The 11,048-nt window shown below is 39.8% G+C and overlaps 1 protein-coding gene across 1 annotated transcript in view; it reads left to right on the top strand.

The window, feature by feature from the left end:
* The first annotated feature begins 5,885 nt into the window (after positions 1-5,885).
* The window catches only part of RNF111 (ring finger protein 111), a 50,745-nt gene continuing 45,582 nt past the window's right edge, over positions 5,886-11,048 (top strand). Inside the window, exons 1-2 of the mRNA XM_075765004.1 lie at positions 5,886-6,196; positions 9,859-9,982. The gene's annotated coding sequence lies outside the window, so the exon portion shown is untranslated. The remainder of the gene's footprint in view (positions 6,197-9,858; positions 9,983-11,048) is intronic.

Raw genomic sequence — 11,048 nt, 5'->3', positions numbered from 1 at the left:
TTGGTATACTCTGCCATTTGAACATGATTGAGCTCTGTAGAAATGCAGTGGTATTGTTTTTAAAACACAAAGTAGTTCTTGCCTTTTTTTTTTTTTTTTTTTTTTTTTTTTTTTAAGTAAGCGTCCTGGCTAGACCATTCACCTGGAGTTGAACAGGCTGGCCCAGTTTTCTCCTCTTCACACAGCCACCCATTTGTCCATATCCCCTTCTAAAAAGTCTTCTAAAAAGAAAAGATGTTAATTTAAGGACAGGGGAGGTTGGGGGTGCTGGAAGGTCACCCTCAAATAAAGGTGCCTACAATTAAACAGCATCCTGTCTGATTTGAGACACACTGCTCTTCCATGTCTTTTTATCACCAAAGCCGTATGCAGATCTCTGCTTAAGATGCTGGTTGTTTGAAAACTGGGTTTTGCAGTGTGTGTTTTCACTCTAACTTTTGCTTGTTTGCTTCAGAAATCTAAGTTTCTAATATTGTAGTTTGGATTCTACCTTGGGTGCTGACTACATCAAAGCTAGTTATTACAGCAGTAAATGATGCAATGACTCAGTTCCTTTGTGGATCTAACCCTTTTTTAAAAGGGATGTTGGGCTGATGCTAGATTAACTGAAATCAACAGGAAGAGTCCTTTTTAACTTTGAAAGACATAGTCTTGTCCCAGTTCTCATGTTACATTGCTTGGTTACTAAAATTTCAAACTTTGCTTTTAGTAATTCCTGATATCAGTCTGACTGTATTCAAACCTCTGATGAAGCTTGTGTTTAAAAATTATTAGCTGGTAAGTTTTCTGCACTATTTCTGTGCAGACAAAGCAAGAATTAATAATACCATTTGAGACATTTTCAGTGAAGCTTGACAATAGATACATTTTGAGATTAAGAATCACTGGTAATTTAATGTGCATCACTGCTGTAAAAATAGCTTTTTGCACTCCGAATGTATAGTTTTCTTTTTTGATGTATTATTGATATACTGTATGATGAGCAGTCGGAAGAAGGTTGTAGTAATGAGTTTCTGATCTCTTAAGTAACTCTTGTTGTAATTCTACACAAAAGCAAGGAGAAGAACATAACCTACTTGTAAATCAAACACAAATATTTTCCTTTCTTTTACTACTGAAAGTATATGTACCTGCTAGGAAATGGCTATTGAATTTCTTAGTGTAAAATCAGATCATTAAATGCAGGATGCTTTTGTTTGTTTTAAACCTAATTGCCCTAAATAGCTGCTGATTCATCATTAAAACACAAAAAATATATTTGGCCCCATTATTGTACAAGCACTGAAAGAATATATTGGAATATCTCATACGATTTTTCTATTAATAGGTTGGTTGCATATTTGTTTTTTTATAAGAAAGAGACACATTAAAATGACATCAACGAAGTAGCTATTTCTAAGTAATTATATATACCACACCTTAATTACATGATAATTTAAATACTTAAAGTATCTTTCTTAGAATATCTAACTGCTTGAGACCTTAATAGGCATTTGCATAATTTCTGAAGTAATGTCTTGCAAAAATGCTGTTTCTAACCTTTCAAAGCCATATCAGCCTATGCAATGTGAAATTAAATGAGTGATCAGTAGATCATTTCTGTATCTACGTTTTACTGTAATGTAGGGTATTTTGTTCTTCCATGTATCTTAAAAATACACAGTTACCTGAGTGGTGTGTGTTTTATTTTTCTAGAGTTTTTGAAAGCTCTTGGATCAATCACATTAGAAAATTTCCTGTATTTATCCCCATAAAATTATAGCAGACAGCTGTCGAGTTTTATTTTTGACTCTGCAAATGCATCAGTCTTTTCTTGTTCCTGCTAGCGATTTTTCATAATACAAATCTTGCAGCATTTTTTTATCCTCTTCCCTATTTCTTCAGTTTTCACTGGTAAGACCTTTATCTGGACTGATTTGAGCTGTGACAATTTGTTTCATCTGAATATCAATCTCACAGTTTTTGTGATACTTTTTTCCTCATGACATACTACCACAGAGGCTTTACAGTTTATTAATATTACTAGGAATTGTAAATTGACTTAACACTTAGAAACATTTAAATATATGCTTAAGTATGGTCTATTTTAAGTCTACACAACTATGTATGATATAAATGTGAAGGATGGGCTGTTTCATCTGGATTGATACCCTGGCTGCATGTGATTTTGAACTCCTCCAGAAGCAGTATTTGTGACAAGAGGTACATATTCCTGTATATAGGCAGGGGATTTATACATCTATGCAATTCATACTGTCTTGGACGCTGCCAGGCTTGCAGTTAACAGAGTTCTGAGCAAAGACATCTCTTTCTGAAAGTGTGCAGCTTGCATCTTGGCCAGGTGCCCAGTGGGACTGTGTTCCAGGAGCTGGTGTTTGCAGCTGGAAAAAGCTGTGTCTAGCTTTCATTCGTGAGCAAGCAAACTGAAACAGCACTCCTGCATAGAACTGTGTCCAACTATGAAGCTGAGCTGCTGAAGGTACCTCAGGATAGAGGTTTACTTTGATTTTTGTCTTTTTGCTGAAAATGTGAAGTGCAATCTCCTGCTGGTTGGCATAATTTGATCTTATCTAAGAGTTTCTTCTCTATGTCTTTAGTTCTGCCAAGCCCTCGGGTGCACATACAAATGGTTTTGTTTAGCTCTAGTTAGAAGAAGTTGAAGAGTTCACTATGAATTGATGACACTGTAGCCTGAAAGCTATTCTGAAATTTGCATTAGTGATTTAGAATGAATCAAATTAACCTTTTGGTTTTCTGTAGCTAAGAAGTGTGAAAAGGAGAATCTTCTGTCCAAGGAATCAATAAAATATTTTCAAGACAACTGTCTATCTCTGTGAGGCCCTAAAATCATGGAGAAGTAACTTTAATAAACATATCAAAGGCATAGATTGAAGTTAAATAATAAAAAGAAAAAAAATTGTAAATAAATCTAGGCATTGAAATGGTTTTCTACATCACTTTTCTTTAAAAATTATCAATTATTTATTTAAAATTAGTCAATAATTGACAAACTAATTTCTATCAAATGTTAATTTAAGCATGTGCTGGCCCACAACTTACTAGATTCTTGTCAGCTGGTAGCCCATAGTGAAACAGGAATTATGAAGTCATAGCTAATAAAGATCCTAGGAATTTGGCTTTTAATTTATTTTCATTTACCCAAGGAGGAAAGGTCTACCAAATCATATACAGTTAAAGCATTTACAGATCATCTGGCCACTCTTTGACCTGGGAGAAAATCAAAACTATCTATACTCACCCTGCATTGCTTTTTAATTTGTGAACTGAAATTTCTAGCCACTCTGCAGCCCCTTGTTTTTGAAATAGTCTTTGTATGTCTTGCAATTGGTGAGCATAAAGTGACTGTATATTTTCTCTGCCAAGAACTACTTTTCTGTCATCTTTGGCATGAGTGTTCAAAACAATTATTAAGTAAATAGGTAAATACACGACTGGTTGGTGTATTTTTCATTGGTATTAGCCTGTGATCACCTTATAGAGAACACTGTCTCATTTCTTCAGGTAATCCAGCCAAATTTCATTAGCTTCCTCTCATATTATATATGCTATGTTCCCTCGAGTGTCCTGATTAGAGTTCATCTTCCCTGAATATATATTAAAAAAAAAAAGAATAAAGTAGTTGTAAGACTACATCAGGAACAATTTTTACAATAGCACTGAAACCTTTCTCCCTGAATAATATTTAGACTAAAATATTGTACAAACATGTTTGCTTTTTTCATGTCTACATCATGTTGTTGGCTGTTGGTCATTTTATTAATTACATAGTTTATTGACATTCTCATCCTACTGCCTTCTACTTGACAAATACCCAATATATACCAAAATGTTTGGTCATTAATATTGATGTGCACATTCTTTATATTTTACTTTTTTTTCCCCACCTTGCTCCTATTAATCTGGTCTTCAAAGTCATTCAGTTCTTCCCATGTATTGTCTTTTTGGGTTTTTTTTATTAATGTATTTCAACTTTGGTCCCAGGCACTAATCAAAAATATTAAAATTGCTTACACCATCAAGCCATTAGTGACTTCCATCAAATACGATATGACTGTCTTTCCACTGGCTGTTACTATCTTCTGTTGAACATTTTAGTCATGTTTCTAATTTTTATACTGCTCCCTATTCTCCTTAATTTCAGTGGTTGTTTCATATGTGGCCCAGTGTCATTGTTTACTGGAGTCTGGCTGGATGCGACATACTGCATTTCCTTGATTTAAAAAAAAACCCAACAACCAAACACCCAAAATAACTATGTAGAAAAAGGTAGCAAGTTAATGCTGTATTTTTGTCTTTATTGAAAACTGAATTATTATTTTGGTTTATGAAATCATCTGTGATCCTTTTTTCTCCCTTCACTGTATGTGGGTCTCACTTTTTTCTGTGCTCTTGCATTACACATAAGGCTCAAAACCTTCATTTTCATATCGTTTATGTGGTCTACTGCCTTTTGCACTTTGCTTCTGTACTTTGTGACATACTCAGATATTCCTTTGCTTAGTAATCTTTGTGCCCCTAGAAATACATCTTCATTTGAAGTAGGTATTTATTGAAGTAGTCTTTCCTTAAAGCCTCTTTTTCCTTGTTTGAGAAATAGTTTCCATCTTGTTTTATCCACTTTTGCTTTAAGGAAATTCCATTCAGAAACTCATTCGATTAATAGTCTCAAAACACATTTTTTCCCAATGACCATTTATTTTGTAATCATGCATGAAGGTTGTTTAGTTCCTCCAAAACATGTAAGAACTCTTGTATAGTGACAACTGTGATGGCAGTGCATTGAGTAAGATCTTTAACCACTGGCAGATCAGACTGCACTTCTCTGGTCCACAGCCTTGGGTTTATGTATCTCTTGATTACTGACAGTATGCAGCCCTTTTCTGTCCAGTGTTTTAAGCTGGAGGTGTTTGGAATGTGTATGCCAACAGTGATGAAAGGTTGTCTCTGGCAGAAAGATATCACGGCCTTTGGCAGACTTAGGCCGTTACTAAGTTAACGAACACTCAGACTGTCTGCTAAATGAGAGACTTCACAAAGTTGTGATGCTTACTGTGCTGTTAGGTAGGTGTGAGACTTGGTCGCTGTACACAAGACACGTACCTCAGCTGGAGAAGTTCCTTACAAAGTATATTGACATCAGTAGTGTAGTGGTAAACAAGAAGAGCAGGCAGGCGCACCGCTTCCAAAGTCATTTGCAGTAAAGGCAAATTAAATCCCTATTTCTAAAGAGAGTAGATATGATTTGTGTGCATTTCCTAGCAGCTGCACCTATTGTTTGGCTTGAAGGAGGGCAGTACAATAACCGGTGCTGCAGTTGTGGGAGCACCAGGCTTGGCGATGGTGAAGGACCGGGGCAGTGATCCAGTGCAGGCGGCCATGGCAGCCCAGGCAGCGCTGCAGAGGCCTGGTAGCTCACGCTTCAACTCTGACGGGTTAGCTACAGCTGAGCAGCCAACACACACCACGATGCAAAAGGAAGAGATACTGGGTAGAAAACTAGTGCTTTTATACGAGATCTAGAACGAACGAGAAATGCAGCAACGGCAGCAGCGCCACTGCTCCTGAATGAGGCTGGTGGTGGGGCGAGCGAGGCTGGCCAGGGCAGCGGCTACCGCCTGCTGCCGTCCTGCCTGAGCTGCCTTCCCTGACGTCTGCTCAGACCTTCGTTGTCCTCTTCAAGGCAGGCAGACGCCGGTGCGGAGGACGTTTCCGTGCGAGGGGGCCCGGCCCGGCCCGGCAACCGGCGGGTGAGGGGAGCCTTGCAGTGCGCCGCCGCTTCCGCCCAGCAGGGGGCGCGGTCCCGCGAGCGGCTCCTGACGGGAGGAGGGGCGCGAGCCGGCGCGACTGCGCTTTGCGGACTGCTGTAAAGCAGCACCGAGTGTCGCGCTGCGTCTGGGGAGGGAGCGGCGGCGGGGGCTGCGCAACAACAAAACGTCGCCCGCCTCGCGGCGTGTCACCGGGGCCCGGGCGGCTGCGGCCAGGCCGGGGGGCAGCGGCGCCGCGAGGGACGGGCGGCGGGGCGGCGCTCCGCCGAGGAGAAGTCGGTGGCCTTCCGAGCCGCGCCAGGCAGCGACGCGGGGTCCCTGCGGTCCCCGCCGGGGCCGCTTCTTCCCCTCCGGCCCTGAGCAGGGCGCCGGCGGCACCCGCCTCTTCCCCCTCGGCCTTACCGTCTCAGGTACGGGGGGAGGGGGGGGGGCGAGGCTGTGGTGTTGCCCCGCACCCTGCGGGGCATTATCTCCTGGCGGGTGGGGCCTGCCGGGGGCCAGGAGGGGGGCGGGGGGCTCCCCTCCTCCCCCCAGCCCCGCCCTGCCCTGCAACGGTGGCGGCAACGGTGGCCGGCCCGCTGCGGGGTGGGCAGCCTCTCCCGGCGGGGCTGGCCGGAGGGGCGCGGGGGCAGTTAGGCGGATGGGAACTTCACGCTGATTTTTTTTTTAATTTTTTTTTTTTTTTTCTTCAGTGCCTCATTGACGCACAAAGCAGTATCTTCACTGCGGGAAGCCGCAGCACTCTTTCAGGTTTTGTCTCCTTGAAAATTTGTCACAAATTTTCCTTTACGGAAATGGGTTTTATTTGTGTGCGTAATAGGGTTTGTTATAACGTCATTTGTTTTGTTTGCAAAGTTGGTATTCTGTTTCTTAACCCATATTAAAAAAAAATTCTCGTCAGTTGTTTTTTGCCTGATAAACAAGGAAGCAGCGTTCATTCAGAAATGTAGGCCAGGATCTTCAGAGGTATGTACGTTTGTAACTCTTATTGAAATGGACAGGTGTTAAGGATCTATGTACTTTTTAAAGTGTCTGTGTTTCAGTGATTAGGGCTGAGCATACGTTCATGGAATTTTTGTTTTGAGTAAGCTCTTCCATGGCTTGGAATGGTTTTGTGAAATCATAAGCAAGGGCTGATTAAATGATACCTTTAATTCCTGATATTCAAGTACTCTTTCAAAAGAAGATATAATGCAGGAGGTAAGATCTTTCTGTAATAGCTCGAATTTGATTTTAATGTGATTACTTAAGAAACAAATATTTGACAAAAAATATAAGAATTGAGTGCTCAGCATGGAGACCTAGGTAGTATTTATCGTGGTGGAATATCTGTATTATAAACTAATAAAGGAAAACTAGGTTTTCAGGTGGCGAAATAAGGCCATACGTTGTCTTTGTTGTAACCAGTAGAAAATTCCAAAGATAGATTAATTCTGGATACTTAGGAGAAACATTTTTGAGGAAAATTAATATTTAAAGAATTGAAATATGTTGTTGCTGTTAAAAACAGAAATTAAAGCTTATAGTTTCCATGTCTATAGTCCTTGCTAGCAAAGTAGTTTTCCACCAATTTAAATGTTTTTACTCATCTTTTTATTGGATAGAGGGACTACCTGAGGGAAAAAAAAACCAAACAACCAGAAAAAATACCCCTGCTAGCTAAGATTATCACAGACTCAGATTTCTACTCTTGCTGATGTGCAAGGGTTGAAGGGAAAAGGTATGATCTTGGTTCATTTGATAAAGCGAACATCTGGTCACCTGTCTCATGCTGTCATCCACAGTACGAAATGACCTATTGAATTCATGAGACAGGAAAGGCTGTGTGCACATTTTCCATTTCACTTTAGTTAAAAGTGTGTAAGACACCAAGCTTCCTGTTTTAAAACTCGTGAAGTCTGGCATATTTAAACATGTTTATTTTTATTGATGGTTGAAGCCCTGGCAGCTGTAGCTGTGGTTGTGTCTAGTATTGGGAACCCAGGGGTGAACAACAGCTCTTAGTATTCATGCATATTTCACGTGTCCTTTCAAAATCTGAATGGGAACATTCTGCCCTTTCAGAAATGCGTCTTTTATGAAGCCATGGCTTTTGTAAAAGTTTATTAAGAGCATATCTTAATATATCTGTGACTCGCACTTTATCTTCAAATTAATAACTTTGTAGACCTATGTAACCAGATCAGTTATAACAGTCTTGTCTTTCAGCGGAGGTGGCCATGTTGCAATAACATTTAGCTGACAGCAGTTACTGCCTTTTTTTCCAAGATGATGAATCTTTCATTTCAGTTGTTTATATTTCCTCTAATGGTGAGGACATTCTTGTAAGAAGGTATAGGTAACAGTGCCCCCCTCCCTAGCTGATGAACTATGGAGGTTTATATGTCAGACAGCTGAATAAATGGGGAAAAAATTGCTGGGGGGGGGGTGGTGGGACAAGGAACAGGGTGATTTAATTCACATGTAAACAATGGGGATAGTACAGAGAGATGGATTTGCCATAGGCAGGTGTTGTATAAAGATTTCCCCACAGCTTTACTAATGTGCAACCTCCTTTAGGTCAGTTTTATCACCAGATCTGTAATGCTTTAGCTGTTTGCATGTCAGTAAGGTTGAGAAGAGATTTAGAAACATGTGTATTGAGTAATGCCGTATGGGACACATCTACAACATAGGAATAGGATAATTATTCCCAGTCATAGTCTCTTTAAGTTTTGTCAGTGTGAGTGACAGTGATCAGCTGCTTCCAAAGTCTACAGTGCTCTTTAAAGAAGCACAAAATGTATCTGCAGCCAAAGTGTTAACACTGGTGAGCTTGCTTCAGGCTTTAGGTTAGTCTTTTTCTTGATGGGCTGATGTTAGACCTAACAGAGACCCCTTATGGACCAGAGAGGAAGGAAGGAAAACGTTTCTTTCATTAACCCAAAATTTTATTGACAAGATTATTTTTTCTGATTTATATGTTTCATATAGTTTATGCTCTTTGGAAAAGTAACTACTGTAAATTTAAAGTGATGTCTTCCTTATTAAGCGTTTACCAAGTGAAATCTGAGAAGGCCGGTTCACAACTTTACTAGCAAGAGACTTCCGGGTTGTTTTTTTTTTGCCAATAATGTGCAGTCCTAATACTTGGCTTCTGTCAAGTAAAATTTCTGCTTTTACCCACTGCCACTTGGCTTTACTGGGTCAAGAGTGGAGAAGTCTGCTTGCACCGTTCTTCCCTCTTAAACTGGTAGATCTGCTTGGTTTAGTATCTGAAAAATCCCCTACTTCTCACAGGTTTCCTGAAGAACAGCACAAAACTGTCCTAATGGTTAATTTCATGATTCTCATTTGCAAGATTCTTGTTAGCAGTTGTGGCAAAGATCATGTCTTTTTTTGCTTGTCAAATCTTTATCAAGAACTTTGCAAAATGACACTGCGTTAAGAACAGTTACACATACCTCAAAGGTCAAAACTGCCAGGGGAACTAAGAAATACATTTTAAAATTATTTTTGATGGCTGTGTAACTCAGAAATTCCCTAGCTGTCTCTGGAAGCAGAATTCCTAATTTAAGATCTTAAGCTCCAATAAAAAAAAGTGTATTTTTTCATTCTTTTATAAAGCTACAACTCCTGATTCCCAAGTTCATTGCTGTTATGTTTGTCTTGGAGTTCACTGAAGCCAAAACATTGCTGATTGCCAAATCATAATGCTTATGTCTTAAAACAGTGATTTACATAGTGTTAATGTAGTTAACTGGGTTTAAGCCTAGGACAGAGCAAAGAAATGTCTAGACTGAAGAATGTGCTTGTGAACACCGTGTTTGTCAAATCCACCTGCTTGCATCCATTGTGCAAAGCCAAGCAGATTCCTTGCCCAGGTGAGTATGTGCATATTAATGCTTCACTGATGCTTGATTTTAGCTAGGATTTCTATGGGTGCCGTATGGTCTTGGACTGATTCATAGTGTATTGCAGGAGAACTAACTTGTTGTTCGTAGGACTCTATGTAGAATTACTTCTAGCCTGCCAACTCATCTAGCTGCGGCGCTTCCAGCTGCGCATGCTCCATGTGTTCTGTCTATTCCAGCTGGAGCCAGGCCATGTATCCAGTCCTGGGGAAGAGCTATTCTGTTTGTAGCTGTCCTGTGCTGGATTCTGTTAGAAGATGTGAGAGACACTTTGAATAGTCTCTCCCTAAGAATACAGTGGTGGTAAGTCTCTGAGGTGAAAGATAATATGGCCTAACAGAGGCATTCTGTAGCTATTTTATAGGTGGCCTGACATTTCTCTTGCAAGATAATTGCTTTACTGATCTGAATTGACTTATGCATGGGGAAACAAACCTTGAAGGTCTTGGTGTGTTTTTTCAGAGGTAAAGTTAAGGAGACTTTGCTGGTCCAGAGGATGGATACTGTTGGTTTCAGTACTTTACAGTTACTGTGGTTTGACTTATCTTTGAGATGGCTTTGCAAAGAGTAGTACTGTACTTGAATAACATTGTTTCACTTTAAGAGTAGATCCTCAAGCCAGTGAGGGTTCCTAGAATTGGCTGCAAGGAGTGAGTAAGCCTGCCTGCATTGCTGTGGCTCATGTAACTGTAGCACCCTTCTGAGTGTCTTTGGGAGACAATAGGCAAGAACCGTCTCCAGAACATTGTTGTGCAGTTAGTAACTAATCACGTGCATGTTATTCTGAAATACTCTACCTTTCTGAAGGGCAAAAGATAAGTATTCTGCTCAGAGAATTCTGAGGTGATTTTGTCATTCAAAAAATCAGAGTATCTGTCATCATTGTGACTGCATAAAACAAAGGAAATTGAGAGTAGTTTGTAATGATATTTCATGTTGTCCTGTGAATAAAGATGTGTTTGGTGCTATAGAATATCAAAGCAAAAATAATAGCGTTTCTGATTACATTCTGATTTGTTGCTGTTTTATAAAGATGCATACATCTTTAACTGTCAATTGCTTTATTTTCCAGCAAAGATTAGAAGGCCAATATATAGTATGCTAAAATTTAGTAGTTAAAACAAGCTGTAAAAGAGCACTGTTTGTCTCATGAAGCGGTGAAAATGAACAACAACCAAAAATGAAGAACAATGCAATGAAGTTTCAAAATCTGATTGCAGTTGTTGTGCTGGTAATGGAACTGAATATTGGAGGTTTGTGTTCTTGCCACTTTGCATTGTACAGCTTGTCCCTGCTTGATAGGAATGAAATTAATAGGGCATGACTGCCCCTTTTAGGCTAACAGGATTTTTATTTTTTTTTGTGAACT

Source organism: Balearica regulorum, chromosome 12 (assembly GCF_011004875.1).
Source record: "Balearica regulorum gibbericeps isolate bBalReg1 chromosome 12, bBalReg1.pri, whole genome shotgun sequence".
In the NCBI taxonomy this organism is placed as follows: domain Eukaryota; kingdom Metazoa; phylum Chordata; class Aves; order Gruiformes; family Gruidae; genus Balearica; species Balearica regulorum.
The sequence above is the reverse complement of the archived record's forward strand: the minus strand, read 5'-3'. Positions and strand labels throughout refer to the sequence as shown.